This window comes from Eschrichtius robustus, chromosome 3, assembly GCF_028021215.1.
Source record: "Eschrichtius robustus isolate mEscRob2 chromosome 3, mEscRob2.pri, whole genome shotgun sequence".
Classification (NCBI taxonomy): domain Eukaryota; kingdom Metazoa; phylum Chordata; class Mammalia; order Artiodactyla; family Eschrichtiidae; genus Eschrichtius; species Eschrichtius robustus.
Window position 1 is genome coordinate 7,154,424 of NC_090826.1, and position 19,984 is coordinate 7,174,407.

The 19,984-nt window shown below is 50.3% G+C and overlaps 1 long non-coding RNA gene across 1 annotated transcript; it reads right to left on the reverse strand.

Moving 5' to 3' along the window:
• Nucleotides 1-1,702: 1,702 nt before the first annotated feature.
• LOC137761822 (uncharacterized) lies at nucleotides 1,703-5,061 on the reverse strand. The gene is made up of 3 exons (XR_011073452.1): nucleotides 4,309-5,061; nucleotides 2,226-2,309; nucleotides 1,703-1,813 (listed from the first exon to the last, which is right to left on the reverse strand). It is a non-coding gene; the product is annotated as an uncharacterized lncRNA (long non-coding RNA).
• Nucleotides 5,062-19,984: the final 14,923 nt, after the last annotated feature.

Sequence of the window (19,984 nt, forward strand, 5' to 3'; positions counted from 1 at the left end):
GAGAGGGGCCTCGTCTGAGCCAATGAGGCTTTCAGGACCTGAAGGCTGCCGGGTCAGTGCCCACCCACTTTGCTGCCATGGGCCCGGGTCTGGCAGATGCTCTTTCTTGCCCACTGGGTCTAGGAAGGCAGCACTGAAGCTGGCTTTTGTTCTACTCATCCCTCATCAAGGTCACCGATGACCTCCATGTTGCTAAACCCAATGGTCAATTCCAAGCCCCCATTTTGCTTGACTCATCAGCATCGTTTAACAGAGCTGGTCCCTCCCTGATCTTTGAAACTCTTTTTTCCTTTCTATTTGGGTTTTGCGATGCCACCGTCTCTTGGTTCTCACCTACTTTACCCACCACTCCTTCCTTCTCAGTCTCCTCTGCTGGTTCCTCCCCTACTCCCACCCTTTTTGTGTTCGAGGACCCCAGGGCTCGGGTCACCTACCCTCCCTCCCTGGGTGATCTCATCCAGCCTCAAAGCTTATCAACCACATCTATACACTGACAACTCCCAAATTAATATCCGCAGCCACGACCTCCAGACTCCAATAGCCAAATGCTAATCCAAAATCTTGTGGGTGTGTAATAAGAATCTGAAAACATGGTACATTCCAAACTAAAGTTCTGATTCCACCCTGACTCCCCAGACTGCTCCCCTGAAGTCTCCCCCATCTCCACACATGGCAACTCCTTCCTTCCAGAACTCTGCAGTTCATCCTTGACCTCTGTCTCTCTTCTCCTGCCTCCAGTCCCTCAGCAGAGCCTGTTGGCTCCACCTTCAAAATACAGCAGGAATCCAGACCATTCTCTGCTTTTTCTCACGACATTCATTGTTTCCACTCTAAACCACTATCACTTTCTTGCCTGGCTGATTGTCACAGCTTCCTAACTGGTTTCACTTGGCCCTTGCTCCCCAAGTCTGTCCTCAACCCAGCATCCAGGACTGATCTGTTTAGAATGAAATCTGATCGCATCACTCTGCTGCTGAAAACCCTCCAATGGCACCTCACCTTGCTCAGAGTCAAAGCCAAAAAAGTTCAATTGAATCAGCCCCCCACTGACTCTTGACCTCACTTCTTTCTACTGTCTCTCTTGCTGACTCTGTTCCACACTAGCCTCCTTGCTGGTCCTGGAACACACCAAGAAGTCCTCTTCCCCTCCCTGAGGCCAAAGGAACCAGACAGGGACACTGGGGGCCCAAATCCACCATCCTTGGTCACCGCCGTCATCGTTATCAATGGGCAGTGAGGACCAGAGGCTGAAACCATTAAGCCAGTTTCCATCCTGGCCCCCAGGAGGACATCAGAGGAAATAGCACTAGGGAGGTCCCTAGGCCCATGGTTACAATAGTCATTTCTTACAGTCAAAGGGCCATGGAGGGAAAAAGTGATAGCTCCCTTCTAATTCAGAAAATACTAACATAAGCACTTTATTTCTTTTTTTTACTTTTTTTATTTTTAACTTTCTTTTCCCCTTTGGCTGCACCACGCAGCTTGAGGGATCTTAGTTCCCCAACCAGGGATCGAACCTGGGTCCCCTGCAGTGGAAGCACGGAGTCCTAACCACTGGACTGCCAGGGAATTCCCAAAATCACTTTATTTCTGACATAGATAACTACGTTATTCTATCGATTAACTAGAAAGGAAAAAAAAGAAAAAAGAAAAGAAAAAGAAAGGAAAAGTCAACCCACGCCAGTAGGAAATGTGGATTGTTTTATAGAAGAGAGGGTTATCCTTGGGGGTTGAGTTGAACAGAATTCCACACTTGGGCTTTGAGGTTGTTGAGTGGTGAATACTGTAGAAATGCCGCGGACAGGTGGGGCCACTGTGAAATGGGACAGATGTTAAAAAGGCACAGTAATTGGTGGAAGGGGCTGCCCATCTAAAGTAAGTCTACCCTAAAAGGATAGCTGAGATCAACGAGAAAGCCAGAAAGGCTCCCAGATCCTAGAATATATAAACATCTCCAACATGAGGACCACAGGGATGATTCTCACGCATGATGCCTCGGACCACTGTCCTTAGTGGAACCCCTTCTCTGAGCGGCCACACCAACACCCATCCTCAATCCCTTGGATGGATACTGCCAAGTTACGTATTTGCAGCCGTCGCTCCTTTCACTGTAGTTTGCTGCAGGTTAACATCACCCCTGTCTTTCTATAAATAGGAACAATACTTAGCACAGCCCTCAGAAAACCACGTGTTGCCAGCATCTGGAAGAGATAAGCGGCACTCACAGGACATCTTTGCTGGAGCTGTGTCTCTCCCACTTGCCTGGCAGGAACGCCTTGGGAGAACAGTCACTTTTGACCTCCGGGGACCTAGAGAAGCCAAGAAGCAAAGCAGTTGTGAAAAACAATCCAATTCCAGCACCAGGTACGCAAGGAGGCGGCCTGCAGGTGCTGGCAGGTCTGTTCAAGTCTCCCTCACCAACCTTCTCTCCAAAGGGGGATTTTGCCAGGAGGAACCTCTGAAAATTTCTAGGGTGGAAGAGAGAGACGGATCAGACGCAACAGAAACGTGGCGCTCGGGCAGCCAGGCTGAGCAGAGGTGCTAAGTGGAGGCTGCTTGGTGACCCGGGGTCCCTTTGAGCCTCCGGGGTAGCCTGGGAGGCCAGTGGGATGAAGGCAGTAGGGGAACATCAAAGACAAGCTGGGCCCATTTCACATTTTTATCATGAGCCAGCCCTATCTTACTCCTTCTATTTTGAAGAAAAACCTAATTTGTACTTTTCTTTAAAAACCATTTATGTCTGGTCTACTCCCTGTTGTCAAATAAGCACGTTTATTACACAGACAGAAGCCTGGTATCTCTGAGACCTTGAATGGACTATTTACAATATTGGGGTTGCAGGGCAAGGTGACCTTCAGATCACAAAGGGGCAGTGCCTTGCACGTGGCAGGGCCTTTCAGAGGACGTGAGACGTCCAGGCCTTTGCCATGTCTTAGGGGACCTGGGAGTTTACAGACTGAAGAAATGTCAAAACAGGATTAGAAAAATGCATTTTAAACATTTAAAATTTAATGCTTTTAGAAGTAAGACAGAGAAAGGTAAACATCATATGATAGCACTCATATGTGGAATCTAATAAAAAAATGATATAAATGAACTTATTTACAAAACAGAAACAGACTCACAGATTTCAAAAACAAACTTGTGGTTACCTAAGGAGAAACATGGGTGGGAGGGATAAATTGGGAGCTTGGGATTGACAATATACACACTACTATATATAAAATAGATAACCAACAAGGACCCACCGTATAGCACAGGGAACTCTACTCAATATTCTATAATAAGCTAGGTGGGAAAAGAATCTGAAAAAGAATGAATATATGTATATGTATAGCTGAATCACTATGCTGTATACCTGAAACTAACATGACATCGTAAATCAACTGTACTCCAATAAAAAATTTAAAAAATAAAATAAAATTGAATGCTTTTAACACACGACTCAAATATGAGAGAATTGAGCTGTTTGCTAGAAATGATGTAAAAAATCTAAAAACCTTTTTGAACATGAAGCCCAGGCCAGATGCCTCACTCCCAGCACATAGATCCTGAAGCAAGTTGCCCCCAGAAATCAAGTGACAGGTATTGACCTGGTCACTGCAATAGGAATCTGAGCCCCAGCACGGGACAGGTCAACTTCTAGCTGCATTTCTAAATTCAAGAATGGCCAGCTCTCCCTGGGACTTTTGTGAAATTTCCTTGGCCAACAGAGGCGCAAACGACCCATCAAGCCTATTCTGAGAACCGTGAACAAGGAAAGCGACAGCACACCCCTCTGTGTTGTGTTCCACAACCTTTCTAAGAGGCCAGAATGAAGTGTGGGCAGACCTAGGAGATGACACAGATCCTGAATGGCAGGGAAATTTCTAGGTGAACTTTCTGTTTTATGCGTCAAAACAAAATCCAGAAAAACTCTTCTGCCTGAATGCATGGGACCAAGTAAAACTCACATCCCCAATTCCGCAAACGCCCAGCCCCGCAGTGAGCGGCTCGTCTCCTTCCTGCGTCCTCGGGCGCCCTCTGCTGGAGGAAGCCTGAGTTACAGCACTAATAACCAGACTGGCAACCGCCAGGCTCCAGGGGCCCCGATTTCCCGGAATTGCAAAGAGGAACAACTATAAAAGAAGCCCCATGGTTTCTCCCCTGGACACTTTGCCCAGTGAGAGTCGTAAACCAGAGGTGCTGCAAACCTGCTCAAAGGAAGGGTTCAGTTCCCAGAGCAGCACTTCCTGATGTCCAGTAAGTTTTGCCCATGGTCTTTAGGACCTCAGGCCTGTGTCACCTCCAGGTCCCCAATCTCCTTACCTTGTCCTATTTCACTGGAGTCGGGGCACTCGATGCATCCAGCTCTGATGACTTCATCCTTGTCTCACATGCTGGCTGAAACACATCCTAGGGATTCGCAGGCCTGCCCTGAGCTTCCTGTCTCCTTGGGCAAGTCGGTTCATCTCTAGGCCTCCCGGTCCTTGTCTCTGAGCTCGGGGCTGGCATCAGATGATTTCAAAGTATCTTTCATTTGTGGGGCTAAAGTTTGCACGCATAAGAGGAAAGACAGGTTCTGAACCTTAATCAGATCTGCAGAGAATGGGCACAGCAGAGAAACCGCTGACTCTGCATTGGGTGAAAAGCAAAAACGGTCAGTGGGGAAGTGCCATGGGTCAGGATCTGGCCCTGGGGCCCTAGGATCCCAGGAGCGCCTTGGAGCCTTTTCCCGCCGCCCCAGCCTGCCTCCTGGTCCTCCCTGTCTTCGGGATTTGGGGCACTGCTCCTTAATCAGGTGGGCACCACCCGTGTCCTATTTCCTGCTGAAATCCAGGCCCACCATTTGCTCTCATGGCCCTTACCTTTGCCTTATACCTTAGTCCTTGCGGGAGCCCCAGGGACTCGGCTGGCCAGTTGGCTCTGCCTGGAGGGTGCAGGCAGTCCCCCGAGAGCTGCCTGTCCCCACGTCCTTGGCAGGGAGACTGGCAGCCTCAGCACTGCGCCTGTCCCAGGCTGAGCAGGAAGGCTCCTAGTGTCAGATCTGTGCAGGCCCCCAAACTGATGACATCAGCAGGGAGCAGGGTCTGCAGGCCCCACGACCCCTGCCACCCCCCCCTCCTCCTCCCCCTCTGCCATCTCCCTCCCCCTCCCAGTGCAATGCAGGCTCCAAGGGCAGCCTCCAAGGTGGAGACACTCAAGCCAGCAGTGGGAGGAAGCAGCCACCAGCACCCAGGCTCTCCCCGCAGAAGTCCAGGGTCCGGGACAGTGAGAGGCATCGGTCTCCGAACTGTCTCACAGCTGCGAACGGCCCCGGAAGAACAGGCTCGTGTGTGCAGTGTGACATCACTTCCCATCTTGCCAGGAGACAGGGCTTTTGCCAGGAACAGGCCCCAGGAGACGAGTCGGGCAGCATTTTCATGCCACTGGCATAAATGAAGACCTGCACCAGAGGCTGCTATTCTGGGCAGAAGGTGCTGTCTGGGCTCCCTGGGGCTGCCTTCTCTGTCCCCAGCCCCTCCCTCCTGCCACCTCAGCCCCTCGCATCACCCAGGAGGGTCAGCAGCTACCAGACCCCACCCACATCTGCTGGCCCTGCTTCCCTCTGTAGGGGAAGCTGGACTTCTTCCACATCCAACTTTAACCTTCTGCAACTAACTCGACACTGGGAAAAACCCTTTCTGCCACCGCCTTTGTGCCTCAATCTGTCTCTGGAGGCTTTCCCAGACATCCTGAGCAGAGCATTCAAGAATACGTCCCAAGAAGGTCCCTCTGCCCTCACCCAAGAGGATGCCTGAGTTGGGAATCCCTTCTTACCACCCCACCCCCCAATTGGAAAGACAGTCTCACTTTCCAGACCGGTGTCCACGATTCAGAGCAGGAGGTCCAAAGCCGGGGCCCAGACACAGCATCCCCGGGCTCATCCCAAAGGCTTCATTAACCTCCCATCCCTTCCGAGGTGCCACACGTCCTGTTCTTCTATGGAGGTTTTGGCAAATCACGCCTCACTCTTGGTGGATCCTCCATACAGAAGCGCCTGTGAAAATGGCCCATCCAAGGATGCGCGAAGCCGGTCGCTACGAGAGCCTCCGTTTGTCATCCTTCCCAGCCGGGGAGGCTGCCTCCGGCCCCAGCCCTCAACTCCGATGAAGTAGAGTCGTGCAGAAAATGTTGTATAAATAAAGCCCGAGACTCACTCGCTGCACCAATCAGGGACCGAGTCCTGTCTCGGCGCTGGCTGCGCGCAGCCGCCGGGAGGTGGCCGTCGGGACGCGAGCGTGGCAGTGGCGCGCCGCCCGCCAGCCCGGAGCAGTGGTGCAGGGCCTCTGCACCGCCCGCTGCTGCAGCCCCGCGGCAGCCAGCACTGCTGACTTGGCCCGGGCGGCGGGGAGGGCGGGGGAGGGCCTGCAGCAGCTTGGGTTCCAACCGCCCCTGCGCAAGGAGACCCGGGGAACCAGCAGCACGGGCTCCGCGGGCCAAGGCCGGGGCAGGTGACGGGGTGGGAGAGGAGAGCGCGCGGGAAGCACTGAGTCAGCACTGGTGCATTGCGAGCCGCCGCCGGGGAGCCTGGGACCAAGGCGCACACCCGCTCCTGCCCCTCCAGGCACACCTCCCACCTAACTTAGGGACCAGCTCTAGCCTCACCGTTTCCCTGCCACAATCGCAGGGCTAGGATGCGCCTGCTCTAAGTGATCCGGGGGATGGAAAGAGAGAATTCTTTTTAAAGATCAACCCAGGCCCATGTCAGCCGCTGGATCTGACCCGTGGGCCGGGTGGGGGAGAGTTTCTTCCTGCTCCCACCCTCCTGCAGCCCCTGGACTTGGGTCGGGCCTGGCGGAAATGGGGGCAGGGTGGGGTCTTCATCAATTGCACTGGATCTTCTGCCTGAGGCAAACCTTGGGAAATGCTGGTCCCTCGCTGTCCAGCATGGGGCCAGCTCTCGCCATGCCAGCTCCTCAGCAGCTGGCTTCCCCGTTCTACTCCCTGGGAGATGAGGGCGTCCAGGGGCCTGCAGGGGCTAAGAGCCGCCCATCCATCCCTGAGGCTCTTGCGCCACTTTGGCTGCTTCTTCCCTGACTGCCTTGATGGGGTCACTTTGGCCCTGACAGCACCTGCTGAGGGAAGGAGAGCTCTCACGATGAGAAGCTTGTAGAAACCCCTTTTCTCATCTCATATTGGCAGTGCATGTCATTCGTTTCACAAGCTCCAGTGATGTCTGAGGGCTGGGCTCTGGGGTCACCTGCTCCCCTTGGGGCACATTTGTGAAGTTCCTGTCTCACCTGACCTCCCCTTAGGGGACCAGAGACTAGTGGATGTGGGCGGGATGCTGGGGCCAACAGTGGCATTTGCTTTGCAGCCACGGACAAGAGGCCTTTCTCTTGGCTAATTCCAGATATAAAGGAATTAATTCCAGATGTAAAGGAGGCTCGTTTGTCATCCAGGCAGGGGAGGGAGGCACTGAATGGGAGAGGAGTTTGCCTGGGCATGCCAGCTCTAGTCTCTTGCTCCCCGGGGCAGAGAGGCCGCTGACACCTCCATCCCACTGATAAGGGAAAATTCGTCAAGGTTTGTCCAAACAGCACATCCTAGCAGCTTTCTGGGGGGAGGGGCAAGTTCTGCCTGTTGCACCAATGAGGCTCCATCATCAGCACCACACGATGCTGACCACCAAAGACCCTAGTGTGTGGGGCCCCAGTGATTCATCTGGCTACACCAGGCTCAAAGTGTTCCACATCCAAGGATGTCAGTCTGGAAAAATTAAGTTGCTCTATGTCTCAGGAGGTTCTGCAAGCCCATGCCGCAGATCTATGGGCCAAGGTCAAAGATGGTGTTAAATACACAGGGAACACATAAAAAGCAGGTGGAGTGAGTCAGAGAGACAGGGATTTTGAAAGTAGAGAAGTATCAAGGTACTCCTAATTCGGGGGAGGGGTTTGTTTTCACGGGCAGAGGGCTTTTCCAATCTAGGCAATTATGCGGTCTAAGACCCTATAAAATATCTGTCTATGAGCCCGGGTTTTCCCAAACGCCTGCAGAGGGTTCAGTGGGACCACCTCTCATGCCCCAAGGAGGTTCAACTGTTGCAGCCCCTGCCAGAGTGCAGGCAGGGTTTTCTAAAGATGAGCCTCCAAGTCTGGCTCCAGTCTACAGCCAAGACCCAGAACACAATGCAGAACCCACAGAGGTCACGGCACACCGCCAGCCTTGGCCCAGCTGCTGTTTCAGGGACTTGCCTGGATAATTTATATCTGAGAGGTTTGCTGCGCATCCTTAGAGCAGATTTAGTGAGACACCTAAAGTTTTTTTTCTTTTTGTAAAAAGATACCGTTTTGCTTTGGGAAGAACTGCACAGGAGCTCAGCCCGTCCAGTGCCCGGGACCACCTGGGCGCATGCCCCCGTCGGCCCTGCGTGTCATCACCCCCAATGCAGACCTGGATCCAGGCACTGCATGTCCTGGAATGCCACGCCAGTGGTGCCAGCCTTGGCGCACCTCCACCTGGCACCTACTGAGGCAGCAACTGCCTTTGGGGCGGCCCTTTGGCCAGATGGGGAGGAGCCTGGTCCCGGAGACCAGAGTTCAGACGCCTTGGGCTCCTTGTGCATGTCCCCGTAAAGAGCCACTGCCCCAAGTGTGCTTTCCGCTGCTTCTGTGCGAACCCCATCCCCATCTAGATGGGCTTCTTATGGAGCCCCCCACAATTGCCTGGCACCCCGTGCATCATAATTCAACACCCACTACTAACACGTCAGTGAATTCATCCCTTCTTAAATGCTGCAGCCTCTGCCCCTGCGGTCGCAAATCATTGTTTCAAGTTTCCCTCCAAAGCACATCTCAATAAACCCACAAGAAGAAAACCTCCACCCCCAATGAATAAGGCAGTGAAGGCTGCCTCTGTGTTCCCAGGGTTCAAGCCAGGCTGGAAAGATCACAACAGAGATGAGACCAGAATTCTCCAGCCCGATTCCACACGGCTTAAAGAGCCAGCTAACCAGACACAAACGCACGCACGCACGCACGCGCCGAGGCAAGGACTAAGCTTAAACTCATCAGTGAGTCTGTGGGGTCTCCCCGTGCCCAAGCATGTGAACCAACCCGAAGTCAGGTCCTGAACGCACTTTGGATTTCGCCCAGGGCTCAGCGCTCCCCAGTCTGAGTTACCCAACGGGCTGACCCGAGAGTGGGTATCCCTTTCTCTCTCCTCCTCCTCCTCCTCCTCCACCCCCCCTCCACCGCTCCTGAGGTTCTGCAGTCACTTGAAGGAGAAAGATTTCGCAGTACGGCATTCTTAAAGCTGCAGTGTCCAAATTCTCCTTCAAACCCCAAGTGTCACAGACAACAGCGCACTTACCGGGGTCCTTTGCAGAGGGTGGGTGGGCAAGGTGGTGGGGCATGGGGGGCTTGCTTGGAGAAGCCAGGCGGGTGGGAATCAGAGACTCAGACTCTAGCGAGGGTAAAGAGGAGAGGCAGACTGCACTGTGATAGCCTCTGCAGTTAAACCAGGTTGCTGGGACTGCAGCACGACTGCAATGGAGTAGTTTTTTTTTTTTTTAAATCACAAAACCACCCACCAAAATTTCCTCCACAAACTTATATTCATCGTAGCTGAATTAAAACACAAGGTGCAAACATAAAACCAACATGAGAAAGAAACCGAATGAAAAAAAAATAATTCGAACGGCATTTAAAAATTATTTGGAAAATTTTACTCCTGTGAGCAACTGACTCAGCTTTCCTTGCACGGAAAGCCATGCGGGGAGGGACCTGGATGAACTTCATGGAGCCCAGAGTTGCTGTAAAGTGCAGGGAGAGGGCTTCAGCTTCTTAGAAAAGAAAGCTTTTAAAAAACCCAAAGAAAAGGGAATCGTTCTGCCGGCTACCTAAGGAGCGGGTAAAATGAGCTGATTGATGGTCTAGCATCAAGAAACCCACACACCCCTCCCGAAAGTTACCTCTCTCCTCTGCTCAGCGGCTGCCGGCTGCCTTCCTGCCCCGATGCCGGCAAGTTGCAGACTTCTGCTGGGAAGGCAGGACCCAAAATAAGAAGTGTCAGCTGGGTCCTTGCACCGAAATGATGCCAGGAGTCAACGCTGCAGACGCGGGGATGGTCTCTCCCCTTCTCCCTCCCCCATCCTGGTTTAATTTAAACCCCTGACACTGCAAGATGCCCGCTCCTACAGAAGCGCATCTCCAAAAACCCTCCTTACCACCAGGTCCAAGGCTTTGCTCCACCTCCCACATTTGTTCACCTGAAGATGCTTTTCCGGCAAAAGAAAAAAAAACAACGAAAAGAAGACAGGGACTGCAGAATCCTTAATTCCTTCCTTCCTGGGACCACATTTTAGAGAAGGTGTGACTTGTTCAGAAGTTTGAGAACTGCAGCCTGATGCCCAGGAAGCAGCAGAAGCCATGAGTGACAAGTCTGCTCTGCTTCAGGCAGAAGTCTACACCATCACTTTACCAAAAAAAGGACAGAGGTAGACCCAGGGTCAGAAGAATAGGAAAATTCCTCTCTGTCTGCTGGCAAATTTTCAACAGTTTGGGAAAATCTCTAGTTTTGCTTTCCTTCAAGAAAATCCCGTTTTGAAAATTGGCAGGCACATGAAATGTACAAGATGGCCACAACGTGTACATTTTTGTCCTGACATGTCTGTGATTCTTAAAGTTTTTGCTCCTACCTCTGTGAAAGTTAGTATGTTTTAAGATTGAGATAGGGACTTAATTGGGAAAATTCCAGGAGAGAGCTGCACTTTAAATGCAGATATGGTTAAAATAGCACATCCTAATATAATCCACGAAAGATAAAGCAGAGTAGATAAATTGAGATGGAGAGCAGGGTGAGGGGAGAAGAAGGGATTCCCAGATTTTGAATTTAATGCAGACTGAGAGTCTGAGAAAAGTCAATTAAGGAGAAAGGCGGGGAGGGAAACGAAGACTCCTAAATCAATTGTTCAGAAGGACCAACTGCATCAATTTCACGTACATTTCATCACTGAAGGAAAACCTGGTGTGTGACTGGTTTCTAAACAGACCCAGGGGGAAGGCTGTGCTGACGGCATCCTGCCTGGGACACACAGGGCCACCCAGCTGCAGTGTGCCAGCGCCGACATGGGCACCGCATCCGCCGGCCACCCTCACCCACTTTCCTGGCTCTCAGGCTTTGGCAGACAGGTAAGGCTGTGTGGCACGGGCTATGCTGACAGGCAGACCCAAGGACCAGCCACGGTCAGGCTGTTGGCACCCTCCATGCTGCACCCCTTGTTGTGGCAGGGGTGGCCCAGACTCATGGAGGGTCCCAGTGGAAGGGACCCCAGAGAGCACACAGCCCCATCCCCCCATTTCACAGACAGGTAGTCCTGACACCCAAGAAACGGCAGGGCCTCATGCAAGGTCACCTGGCCAGTGAGAGGCAGAACCTGGATTAGAATTTGGACCTCCAGATCCTTGGTCCTGTGAACTTTGCACTGTATTTGCCGTCCCCCTGCCCCTTAGGTGAGCCGACTTCCTCTGCCCCTTCTTCATATGACCTTGAGGGTCACCTCTCTGTCCTGTGAGTCACTTTACCCTCCCTAGATGGTATGCAGACTTAGGCCAAGGAGTTTCAACTCTTTGAAAGTGGGAAAAATACCAAGTCATTTTCTTGCCTTCAGAGGCAAGACCATACTTAAGGCTTAGGAACCAAAGCAAGTGTTTTTCAGTCTCCTCCGATTTTGAGACCTACAGGGTCATCTGCATTGGGGCTACTGAAACAAATTGCCACAAACTTGGTGGCTTAAAACAACAGAAGTTTAATTTCTCACAGTTCTGGAGGCCAAAAGTCTGATATTAAGATGTCAGCAGGGTGGTTCCTTCTGGAGAATTCATTCCATGCCTTTCTCCTGGCTTCTGCTGATTGCTGGAAATTCTGGGCATTCCTTGCCTTGTAGATGCATCGCTCCAATCTCTGCCTCTGTCTTCATGTGCGTGGCCTTCTCCTCTGTGTGACGTCTTCCCTTCTCATTTGTCTCTTCTCTTGTAAGGACACTTGTCATTGGATTTAGGGCCCATCCTAATCCAGCATGATCTTGTCTTGAGTTCCTTAATTATATCTTCAGGGACCCTTTTTCCACATAAGGTCATCACAGGTTCCACATCTTTTTTTTGTGGAGGGGGCATCCTTCAACCCACTGCATTATCCGTTGAAAGTTTTCACATGAGCAGCGACAGCAATGGAATATCACGGTGCTGATCCCATCCCAGTCTCTGGAGGTGCCACAACACAGAGCCCTTTAATGCCATTTGCAGCAACATAGTTGGACCTAGAGATTATCATACTAAGTGAAGTAAGTCAGACAGAGAAAGACAAATATCATGTGATATCACTTATATGTGGAATCTTTAAACAATGATACAAGTGAACTTATTTACAAAACAGAAGCAGACTCACAGACTTTGAAAAGAAACTTATGGTTACCAAAGGGGAAAGGTGCAGGGAGGGGAGGAATAAATTAGGAGTTTGGGATTAACGTATACACACTACTATATATAAAATAGATAACCAACAAGGACCTACTGTATAGCATAGGGAACTCTACTCAATATTCTGTAATAACCTATATGGAAAAGAATCTGAAAAAGAATGGATATATGTATATGTATAACTGAATCACTTTGCTGTACACCCGAAACTAACAAAATATTGTAAATCAACTATACTCCAATATAAAATAAAAATTAAATTAAAAAAAAGAGAATTTTGGAACTCCCTGGAAGTCCAGTGGTTAGGACTCTGCACTTTCACTGCCAAGGGCCCGGGTTCGATCCCTGGTTGGGGAACTAAGATCCCACAAGCCTTGCGGTGAGGCCAAAAAAAAAAAAAAGGAGTTAAGAGCTCTGTGTACGGAATGCTTGGCCTCTAAGTGCTTTACTTGTGTCGACTTAGTTAATTCTGTCAACAACCCTCTGTGGTAAGTACCGTCATCATCACCCCCATTTTACAGTCAAGGAAACTGAGGCACAAAGAGGTTTAGGTCACACAGCTACTGAGTAGCAGGATGGAGGCCATCTGGCTCCAGAACCCGTGCTCTTCACCACACTTCTGCTCAATCGTGCTGGGGTTGCAGATACTTCTCTCTCTCTCAACTTGACACCATTGATTTTCTATCCAACCCACATCTCTGATTTGTTTCTTTTACAAATATTTATTGGGCATGTTTGAATGTGTGCTCTGTGCTGATCTAAATTCTGGGCATTGTCCTTTGCCATCCCTACCAGGGATGCCTCTGCAGCCTTTAGACACACGGGAGGGACTCAGGAAAGTAAACCGTGCAGATAAGCCCACGAGGTTACCCTAAGAACAGGGGGGACATGTCACTGCACATCTTTGTCCCTCGTGATCAACAAGACGCCCGTCAGGTCAGTAATTAACATGAAACAAAAACAAGCATCCATTTTCAAATCAACAAGAAAGAAGAAACTTGGGAACAACGGTGGTCTTTGGGAGATGCCAACATTGTGGTTCTTGCATTGGATCCTCTTTCCCAGGCTGTTTTAGCAAATCTGGTGAGTCTTTCACTTTCTTCAAGAACAAGTTCTAGGGGACTTCCCTGGTGACTAAGTGGTTAAGAATCCGCCTGCCAATGCAGGAGACACGTGTTCGAGCCCTGGTCCGGGAAAATCCCACATGCTGCAGAGCAACTAAGCCCGTGCGCCACAACTACTGAGCCCGCATGCCACAACTACTGAGCACGTATGCCACAACTACTGAGCCCGCATGCTGCAACTACTGAAGTCCATGCGCCTAGAGCCCGTGCTCCGCAACAAGAGAAGCCACGGCAATAAGAAGTCCGCACCACAACGAAGAGTAGCCCCCGCTCTCTGAAACTAGAGAAAGCCGCTCGCAGCAACGAAGACCCAATGCAGCCAAATAAATCAAATAAATAAATTTTAAAAAAGAAAGAACAAGTTCTAATCCATTTTAGATTTCTTCTTAGGCCTTGAGAAATAACTTGAGCACTTTGCACACAAACTGCTGGGTGGAAGGCAGATACAGCCCCCGTTTTTTTCATTGGCTGCCTTATGCGGGGTTAATATGCAACAATCCCACTGTCTCTTATATGTTCAGTAGCAGTAGTAGAAAACTAGGTTCAACCTAGGGAAAGTGTCCTATCTGGAAGTTGTTCTAAAATATTACTCTAGATCAGGGTCTTTCCCTTTTAAGGACAAGGCAGAACCCTTGAAGGCCCAGGAGCAGTGCTGCCTGGAGATAAGCTCGAGATGGCCATCTGACTCAGCAGATTCCCTGCCTCTTACATCATAAAAAGTCCCTTGACCTTTACATAGCAAAGCATCTGGGTTGGGACTGGAGAACATCGCTGAATGCATCACTGTGGCTTTTCTTTCCGGACGAGTAAAGCTTTCTGTGATGACTTCCATGTGCTTGGCCTTTTCTCTATCAACACAAAATCACCATCACCAGGGAGGGGTCCAAGAGGGTGGCTTTCATCGTCTTCAAAAGAAGATAAAGGCTTTGCCCGCCTTGAATCTCCTACATTGTTTGACAGCTGCGCTGAGCAGAGTTCTTTCTGCTCCGAGCAATGTCGTGTGAGGGCACAAGGATTGCAGAGTCAAATGCATTTTACAATTAGTGAGAACTCTTCCACCCCAAACAGTCACACTGTTTCTTCCTCCTACTTCTTCATGGTCAGCTGGGGGACAGCAATCTCCTACCCTCCTGATCTGCCTCGTAGTCTGTTTAAACAAAAAACCCATAAATGCTCAAATATTAGATCTGCCAGCTTACATATGCACTTTGTGGGTTTTTTCAGTTGTTCATTTAAAAAGTGTTGATTGAGGGACTGCCCTGGAGGTCCAGTGGTTAAGACTCCGAGCTTCCACTGCAGGGGACACGGGTTCGATCCCTGGTCGGGGAACTAGGATCCCGCATGCCGCGTGGCACGGCCAAACAAAAAAAAAAAAAAAGTGTTGATTGAGCACCTTCTTTGTGCAGAGCAGTGGAGAGTCACACATTCTGTCCACACTGGGCTAAAGGTGAGCTTGAGCTCCATAGATTGTTAATGTATCTTTGCTGAGACATTGGAGGTTCACAGCTTAAGCTGAGATTCTTCCCCAGGATGTCTGTGTTAACTGCCAAGGGATGATGGGGGCATCTTCAGGCCCTGGCTGCCTGATGAAAAATATTTTCAGTGCAAGGAAGCCTTCTTGGGGTCCTCGGCCATAAGCATCTTTCACTGTGCCCATGGAACTTGCATCTCTTGGCCTGTGCCCAAATGTCCCCTTATCAGAGTCACTCTCTTCTTCAAAACAGCACACCAGGACCACCTCCTTGCCTTCTGAGCAGGTATGTCAGCTCCTGACATTGTACACTTATTTGTTTATTCATTAGCATTTGTGTCCCTACACCGGGGTGCCACCTCCCCCAAAGCAGAGAGAGAGGTTGGCTGTTTCACTCACTGCTGTGTTCGCGGCACTAGGACAGCGCCTAGCAGGCAGTAGAAGCTCCATACGTTTTTGTAAATGAATAACTGAATGAATGAATGAACAAACATATTCCCTTTCTTTTCGATCTGTGCCAGTGGAATTCTTCATTTCCAGGCAAACCTACGATCTCCGCCGCTTGGGGACTTCGAATTTTCCCCCATACGTGAAAGCTGGCTTCCCACAAGCCCACATGACGACTCTGCAGATCACGTCCCAAGGAAGTCACTGCTGTCCTTCCCCGACACGCAGGCCGGGGGGAAGCGCTGGCTGAGCAGGCCGTCCCTCTGCCATAGTGCACCCCTTCGGAGTTGCCCTTCATCTCAGAATAAAATGCACACACCCTACCAAGGCCCAGGAGGCTGTGAGGTCCAGCCTTGACCCCTGCCTCCAGCCTCCCACCTCCTCTTGGCCGACCTCTCCCTCCTGCTCAGCTTCAGCAGTTCCAGCAGCCCCTGGCCTCCTCCTGATCTCCCTGAACAGCCCCCGACGGCTCCTTCTCACCTTCAGGTGTCAGCCCGGCTCCCTTCCTGGAAGAGCCTCTTTTTTTTCTTTTTTTTTTAAATTATTTTTGGTTGCGTTGAGTCTTCATTTCTGTGCGAGGGCTTTCTCTAGTTGCGGCTAGTGGGGGCCACTCTTCATCGCGGCGCACGGGCCTCTCGCTATCGCGGCCTCTCTTGTTGCGGAGCACAGGCTCCAGAGGCGCAGGCTCAGTAATTGTGGCTCACGGACCTAGTTGCTCCGCGGCATGTGGGATCTTCCCAGACCAGGGCTTGAACCCGTGTCCCCTGCATTGGCAGGCAGATTCTCAACCACTGCGCCACCAGGGAAGCCTCTTCAAGAGCCTCTTTTGATGGGCTCCCTGGAGTGGCTCTTGGCTCCCTGCTCCTTCCCAATCAGTCCCTGCAGCCCGGCATCTGTCACTGTCTGTGATTCTCTGGTTCATCTGTTCTCTCAGGAGAAGGACAGTGTTCATCCCTGGACACCCTGGGCAGGAAGAATACCTGGTATCAATGGCAGCACCCCCCCGCAACATCAACGAGAATGTCTGTTGGATCAAGGGCTGCATGACTGCTCCCAGGCGCTCAGCCTACGGCCATGTTCCCACAGCCTTCTCTTTCGACACCTTTATTAATCTGCTGGGGCCACCGTAAAAAGCAGCACAGACTGGGCAGCTTGCACGACAGAAATGTATTCTCTCAGGTCTGGAGGCTGGAAGTCCAAGATCCAAGGTTTCGGCAGGGTTGGCTTCTCCGGAGGCCTCTCTCCTTGGTTTGCAGACGGCTGTCTTCTCGCTGTGTCCTCACATGTTCTTCCCTCTGTGTGTGTCTGCGTCGTAATCTCTTCTTCTTATAAGGATGCCAGTCAGATTGGATCAGGGCCCCGTAAGGACCTCACGTTAACTTAATCACCTCTTTAAAGACCTCATCTCCAAATACAGTCACACTCTGAGGTACCGGGGGTGGGGTTTCAGCATACGAATCTTGTGGGGGGCACCTAATAACACACCTGCTATCCACTCACCCCCGCCATCACTGGCTGCCTTGCGTGAGCTCTCCCACTCTCCTTTGAATTTGGCCTTCGGCCCCCATTCTCCTTCCCACTCCTCCTCTCGGTGACCTCAGTGTCCCCATTGCTCATGTTTTGCTTATAGAAGCTTTCTGCTCAGATCCTTGTTTCTTGGGCTTGGCTATCCGGTTGCTCAGCCCACCACCCGGCAATTACCCCATTTGCTGAGTGCTTACTAAGGGCCGGTGCTGCCCCCGCACTTCCCATATTTAAGCCTCACATAACCCAGGAGGTGGCTCTGACTGCCCCCATATTATTTAGGCAGGAACCAAGCTTGGACAGGTCGAATGAGCTGCCCCAGGTCATAGAGTTGAAAGTGGGGGGACCTGGAGTGGAACCCAGACTTTCAGCTTCAGGGCATGTGCTCCAAACACCATGTTTGCCCACAGATTCCCAGGGCACATCATCGGTGGGGTGAGGAGCTAGGACAGGACAGGCTCTCACTTAGAGAGCAACAGACAGGGCCATCGATAGACTGGCAACCAAAGAAGAGATGGCAACATTAGAAAGAGCGGAATAGGAATAAAAAGCATGGCAATCTGGTCCATTTCCATAAGGGCTAAGAGCCCTCCAAGCCTCCAGAGGTCCCCAGTGCATCACCATACACCTCACCATAGAGAACAGCAGGAGAAGAGCCTGTTCAGTGAGGACTGGCAGAGTCAGCGAATAAAAATACAGGACTCTCAGTTAAATCTGAATTTCAGATGAACAACAAATTATTTTTTAGTCTAAGTATGGCCCATGTAATATTTGGGACATGCTTTTACTCAAAAACTATTTGTTGCTTACCTGAAATTCAAGATGACTGGACATCCTGTATTTTATCTAGCAACCCTATGTTCACTACACGTTTGATTTTAAAAAGGAAGAGAATGTGCAATGTATTCTAGAGAGATTTCCTTCCAAAATGGGTAAAATAAAATGATGGGTGCTTAAGTGATCCTTTGTAACAGATGTAACAGATAAGAACTGTGTAAATGGGGGCTTCCCTGGTGGTCCAGTGGTTAAGAATCTGCCTGCCAATGCAGGGGACACAGGTTCAATCCCTGGTCTGGGAAGATCCTACATGCCTTATGGAGCAAGTAAGCCCGTGTGCCACAACTGTTGAGCCTGCGCTCTAGAGCCCACGAGCCACAACTACTGAGCCCACGCACTGCAACTACTGAAGCCCGTGTGCTGCAACTACTGAAGCCCATGCGCCTAGAGCCTGTGCCCCGCAACAAGAGAAGCCACCGCAATGAGAAGCCCATGCCCCACAACGAAGAGTAGCTCCTGCTCGCTGCAACTAGAGAAAGCCCGCACGCAGCTATGAAGATCCAGCATGGCCAAAAAAAAAAAAAAAAAAAAAAAAAGAACTGTGTAAATGACAGAAGCCATAAGTAGAGACTTAAACAAAATAGAGGTTTATTTCTCTTTCATATAAAAAAATTCTGGAGGTCAAAGGTCCACAGTGTCATCAGGGACCTGGGCTCCTCCTACCTTTTTCTTCTCTCATTCTTAGCATGTGACTTCCAGACTCACTGTCACCTCATGAGCCAAGAGGGTTGCTGGAGCCCCAGCAATCACATCAGCATTCCAGGCAAGAAGCAAGGAGCAGGTGGAGGAAGAATATGAAAAAAGCACATGCCAGCTGTCTATTCCCCTTTTCATAAATTCTATAATACTTGATAACTTATGCTTACAACTCGTTGGCCAGAACTTAATCACGTGGCCCTATTTAGCGGCAAGAGAAGCTTGGAGATGTAGTGTTATAACTGTGTACATTGCCACACTGTAAAAAATCAAGGATTTGTTAGTAGAAGAAGGGGAGAATGGATATTAGGTAGGCACGTAGACAATAAAACACTATGTCTTCTTTCCTTGCGTATTAGGATACCTGGCCTTTCCGCAGGAGGACTTTAAGGGCCCACTTTTGAAAAATATAGGCAATTTTAACACACCTGCTACTTCGTTTTATAGACTTCACTTGTTACGATCCTAAGCCACCAAGGGTTACAGTTTAATATAACAGAAGAGTAATAAAATAAAGCAGCAGATTGATCTTTTTATATCTAAAATCTAATTAAAAAGAATTTTTTAAGGAGAAGAGTAAACTCCTTGAAGAATAAATTTCAGGTCTCTGTGGCTCTCCCCACTCTACCCTTAGATTGTAATTCGATTCAGGCTTTGCCCAGATCCTACTATGCGCCCGACATGGTGTAGAAGCAGGGGGTAAAAGGAGGGCTGTGTGGCGCCCACCCACGGGGTGCTTGCTCTCATGGAGGGATACATGGGTGTGAAATGGCCTGAGATAGTGCCTGGGTTCCTTCCTGATTAGGTCAGGTGAGGAAAGAGACTGGTTAGGTTGGGTGGGGAAATCACTCATGTTCCTGACAAAACTCATCCAGTGGAGGAGAATTCCGGTCCTATGACGCTCCACGCGGGCTGTAAAGACCTTCATTAGCAGCTGCAGCTCTTCTCAGTGACTCGGGTTTGGGGGCAATTTTCTGGGTCTCCTGAAATCACTCAGTGATTTGCATGGGTCTCTTGAATTCTGCTGAGAATATTTCACCTTTTAGATTTCGTACGAAGCAAAACTCTTAAAAGATGAAAAAAAAAAAAAAAAAGAAAGAAAGAAATCCTTGCTTTGCCCTCAATCTTTGGATCATTAAAAGCGTGTGTAATGGGATGTTCTAAAGGGACTCACCGGCTCCGTTTCAGTCATGGGTCCAGTCTTGGGAGGCCACCATTCCCAGCTCCACGGGGACAAACATGCGAAGGAGGGGTCAAGTGACTGCTTTGCGTCCATCAGCTCAATAACTACTCTGAGAGAGAAAGAAGATGCATCACATTTGAGATGAGGGAAGAATGCTTTTCAGTGGTCATTGTCCCGCGAGTATCGCCCCCACGTGGAGGAGCGGGGACTTTCTTCCCCTTACCACCAGCTGGCTGAAGGGATCTTTACGTAAAGAACTCAG